The 4,929-nt window shown below is 41.0% G+C and overlaps 1 long non-coding RNA gene across 1 annotated transcript; it reads left to right on the top strand.

Moving 5' to 3' along the window:
* The first annotated feature begins 1,779 nt into the window (after window positions 1-1,779).
* LOC310821527 lies at window positions 1,780-3,696 on the top strand. Its single transcript, XR_014554872.1, has 4 exons — window positions 1,780-1,897; window positions 2,339-2,456; window positions 2,609-2,692; window positions 3,324-3,696. It is a non-coding gene; the product is annotated as an uncharacterized lncRNA (long non-coding RNA).
* The last annotated feature ends 1,233 nt before the right edge of the window (window positions 3,697-4,929 follow it).

Below are 4,929 nucleotides of genomic sequence, written 5' to 3'. Positions count from 1 at the left end.
CTTTGACCCTCGCAATGGGTGACAAAGGAGAGGAGTGTGGGAAGAAGGGGTAGGGTGACCCAGATTGCCCCCAAATTAATACCACCTTAATTTTTCTATGAATATCCAAGTTGCAATGATGAAGTTTTTGTAAAGCTTTGCTGTAAAGCAGTTTTGTAAAGTACCATGCAATTATTTATCTGTAAATGTCTATTGTTTGTGAGATCAACATGATTAAAATCTAACATGGAAAACAAGTATTGTTACCAATTAGTCATTAAATGATTCACACTGAACTTATCTTATCTGATCTTGTTATAAACTGTGTCTAGTCTCTTTGTCTGCTCTATGCTCAGCTGGACGCTTCCTTAAGTTTCTGTTTCTGTAAGAGAGTGGAAAGCCCCGGCAGAAGGTTCCAGTGGGATTATGTCTTGGGCTGTGGTCCACAAGGGAGGCCCGCTCTCCACTGACACAATTCTACTGACACATTGCAAGTACCAACAATATGGCTGACTAACACTATGACCACAAAATGATCAAAAAAATACATTGGGTTATGTTCTGGTGAAATGGCTTAGTCATTGCCAAGATATTGTGTAACAGTCGTGTATGGTGGTCGGCTAACCTGATATGAGGATCTGCTGTATCATGAGAACCCAGCCCTCGCTTACGTCAGTTACGATCCGTGGTTATCACAGACTATTATTCATTAGCTGTGTAACATAATTGTATGAATGGAGGAGGTAGTGAGAGTAATTATGGGTCAAATGACAATAATCATAATTGATAATCGATAATTTACCACATACAGGACGGTTGCACAGTAAATCATATGTATTAACATGTACCTACATTGTAATTACACTGTAAATTATTAAGTACTTAATCATATAAACACACGGTTTTACTGTAGCTACAAGACAACATGCTATAGACAAAGATACTGATCTTGTTTGTCTTCTCTTCCATGCATTCCTGAGAATCATCTGGAGTTATAGTAATACTGTGTCACTGTGTCAAACCGAAAACACAGTTTTGGACAGTTGACCATAAAAACCAGACACATCCTGAGTGTTCTTTTATTATTCACCACTGTCATGATCATTTCCATATGCTCAAGCGTGTGTGTGTGTGTGCATGTGTGTGTGTGTGTGTGTGTGTGTGGCGGGTTTAGTGGTGTTGACTTGGTGTTGACTTGCTTCCCTGGGGTGTTCTCCGGTTACAGGTGGTGCCACAGCTGAGTGTATGACTGGTCATACCGTCATCATGACGCTTCTGTGTCAGCTGACCTGGCTGTCAGCTGAAATCGTATTTCCACGCAAGAAGATTTCAGGTGAAGTCTCTGTTTTTGTAATGTCAGACCCTTTTCCAGTACATCAATTGTTTGGACACCCTGACCCCTGACCCCTGACCCCAGCACAACAGTCATGTCATGGATTGAACTTCCGAAAGAGGGAATCATTAGCAGCAGGCATCTCTCCAACTCACTACTAATTCAAGACAGACTTCACAGTTTCATTAATAATAACAGGTTAGCGGAGTTAGTGCAGCGAATAAGCCACTTAAACATACATCATCACAATCCACTCCTGACTCAACCACTCACCACTGTATCACTGCCTCAGCCCGCCCCCCCCCTCTGACCGCACACAGTTTGCATTCCTGAATGTCTCTGGGGTGGCTGGAAATGCCAAATTCCAGCTGTCTTGACTGCCCGGAAAAAGCATGGGATTTGGGAAAACCCACTCATGCCGTGTATAAAAAGCGGACTTTTGAACTTTCTCTTCACTTTCACATTCACTTCAAGTGGATCTTACAGCACTCTCTCCTCAACTCTCACTGCTCAGCCTAAAGATGGTCTCATCAAAAGCCTGCTTTCTCTGGGTAGTTTTGGCTGTTTGCATTCAGCTCTATAACGGTAAGCTTTCACAGTTGTTAATTTCAATGTAACAGGGTTTTTTTTTTTAACATGAAGGGGCTATGCATGCTTTACCAGAGAAGATATGTGTGTTTCATTGTATTAGTAATTAGTCTGTTTAATGAATTAATTAGTTACAGTTCTCTGGCCTCTGGCTAGAGACTTTGTAGTGACACCTGTGTGTGCAGCAGTGACAACTATATGTTCTGAGGTCATGCTGCATCAACCATTGTAGAAAAAAGTGCAGTTATTTGGTATATTTGGTGTATTTTTGGTATATTTTTCTCAGACCATTTTACAACTGTCAAATGCATTGCCCTAGAAAGCACTCCAGTACACTTTTATCACAGTTCTAATTTAGAACGCTAAAAGACTAAAACACGTTCTTTGTCGCAGAAGGTGTGCGTATGCTAACTGCTTTCTGTATCTCTCTCCTTCCAGCTCAGTTCATTCCTGGCGCCAGGTGTTTATGTGAGGGAACGATCAAGTTCACTCCAGAAACCATTGTTGATTTTCAAATCAACGAAAAGGGGCCTAACTGCGGACATACTGAAGTCATGTAAGTATCTGTTTATCAATGGTCTATGGGACATTTTCAGACAGTAATTATTTAATTGCCTCATTCCAGTGATGGCCTATAACAATCATTGCATTAATTGATATAATGAAATCATTAATCAATATCGGTTTCCTTTCCTTCTTCCTTTTCAGTGTTACTCTGGAGAAAGACAATTCCAGGCGTTGTTTGAACACTGTTGGAAAGCTGGCCAAAGCATTTCTCATGTGCTGGAACAGGTAAGACAAATAACCCAAATCATCACCATCAACATCCTCATTATCAAGCATCTGTTTTTAGATAGAAACACAGAAAACATGTTTTATTATCCTCAATAAGAAAAATAGTTTTAGAGCATAAACATGTTCATGTTCTTGTATGGAAATACAAATAATGATCCTCATCACTCTACCCTTATGTGGTACAGTCCTGTCTAACAACATATAGACCCAATGTTAAAGCAAGAATATGCCACAATGTTAGAATTACAGTTCACACATATAGTACAACACCATGTGCTCCAGGGGAGGCTGGTGGAGGTGGAAATTGGAGAAAGGGCTTAATGTAATGCATGGAACGGAATGAGGAATGGTATCAAACACGGAATGAGGAATGGTAACAAACACTTGTGTTTAATACCATTCCCCATTACATTCCATGCATTACAACGATCCTGTCTTCCAATTTCTACCTCCACCAGCCTCCTCTGATTTGCTCCAGAATCAGGCTAAACAACATACATTACTCCATTACTACATGACACTTACTCCAGGCAAGTTGTAGGCTACAAGTTCAACACCACCATACAGTATGTATCACCACAGTGCTCATCAATCCTAACCTTGATTCTTCTTCTTCTCACCTAAATAGAATCGACAGGGATGAGAACCAGAAGATGAAGTGTCTGAACAGAGTGAAGAAACAACCACAGTGAAAGTCACAGAGAAGAAGAGAAGGGAAAACCCGTCGGAAAAACCTGCTGGGCGGGAGTCCAGGATGTCATGCAACACGCACAAGGAAGGAATGTTGGGAACGTTTACCGTACACTGTCAAGCTGAAGAGAAAAGCAGGGTGAGAGGGAGAGAGAATTCAAGAGGGAGAGAGACAAAGAATGACAGAAAGAGAAAGTGGAAAATAAGTGTGGGGATCAAAGCAATCATTCCACTCAACAGCACTAAATATAATTATTTGAATGATCTAATTTATGAATTGAGATTTCTTATTTAAATGGAATATACATTTATATTTATTGAACAATTAAACATGTTTTTGATACAACTTGAAGCTCTCTTTCATTTTAATTGTGGTACAGTAGCAACATTTGGCAAAACAAGGTTTTCCACAAACCATCATGTAGGCCTATTTATAATGCATTAACAATAGCCTGCATTTACTGTATGTTTGATACTCATTCCATTCCATGCATTACAATGAGCCTGTCCTCCGATGTCTAACTCCACCAGCCTCCCTTGCATGACACACATAGATCATGGAGAGTGTTACAGCCCATTTAACAAGTTGCCACACTCAAGAGGGAGAGAAGGGTTTCTGTCTGACACAGCTGGTCACAACAGCTGTATGGGCTGGCTGAGGAAGGAGAGCTGGAGAGCTGTCATCTCATGACATCATTGCAACCCTGGGTAAACTATGAAACATACCACAATGATTGTCTACTATTAGAATACTGTACACACACACACACACACACATACGGTTGACTTGATATTAAAAAATAGTCTTGTACAATGCGAAACAATCTTGGATGGTTAAGAACTAATGAGATGCATTGATTACAAGGCTGTCAGTGTGCACCATCTGGTGGAAGTGTTGAGCACCTTGTTCATCTCAAGATAGTCATACTGTCAGATTGTGTTGATGAATCTAAAGCAATGCCACTACAGCCTAAACCAAAGAAATGCTCATGCAGCTTTGTCAATGTGAGGTTTAGACGAGAGTTTTAAAACATGTAGATTTTGTTTTAAATCTCTTGGTGGTAGAATGTTAAAATATTGTGCTTTTGGCAGATGGTATTGCAAACTATTGATTGGCTGCGGCCTATCATCCCTCTCAAACCAGCCTTGTTCTCTAGAGTGATTATCTATGGCAGCATGTCTTGATTTTTGACCATTACTTTGCTGGAGAGATAAACTTTGCCAGAGGATATCAGAACTAGCCTCCTCACTCGAGGGAAATCAAAAGGCCTGCTCTCGGTCCGAGCGAAGGAGTGTGGGAGAGAATAGATCCTCGATAAACTCACCCACTCAGAGCATCCTGAGGTTGCCCACCGCCATTTCTTAACACACACACACACACACACACACACACACACATGCATGCACACACACACACACACACGCATGCGCGCACACACACACACACGCATGCGCACACACACACACGCACACACACACACACACTACAATACAACCACACTACAATACAACACGGCAAACAAACAAACACACACACACCCACA

This window comes from Argentina silus (genome assembly GCF_951799395.1).
Source record: "Argentina silus genome assembly, chromosome: 22".
Taxonomy (NCBI): domain Eukaryota; kingdom Metazoa; phylum Chordata; class Actinopteri; order Argentiniformes; family Argentinidae; genus Argentina; species Argentina silus.
Note: the sequence above shows the minus strand (reverse complement) of the source record. Positions and strands in the feature narration are given on the sequence as shown.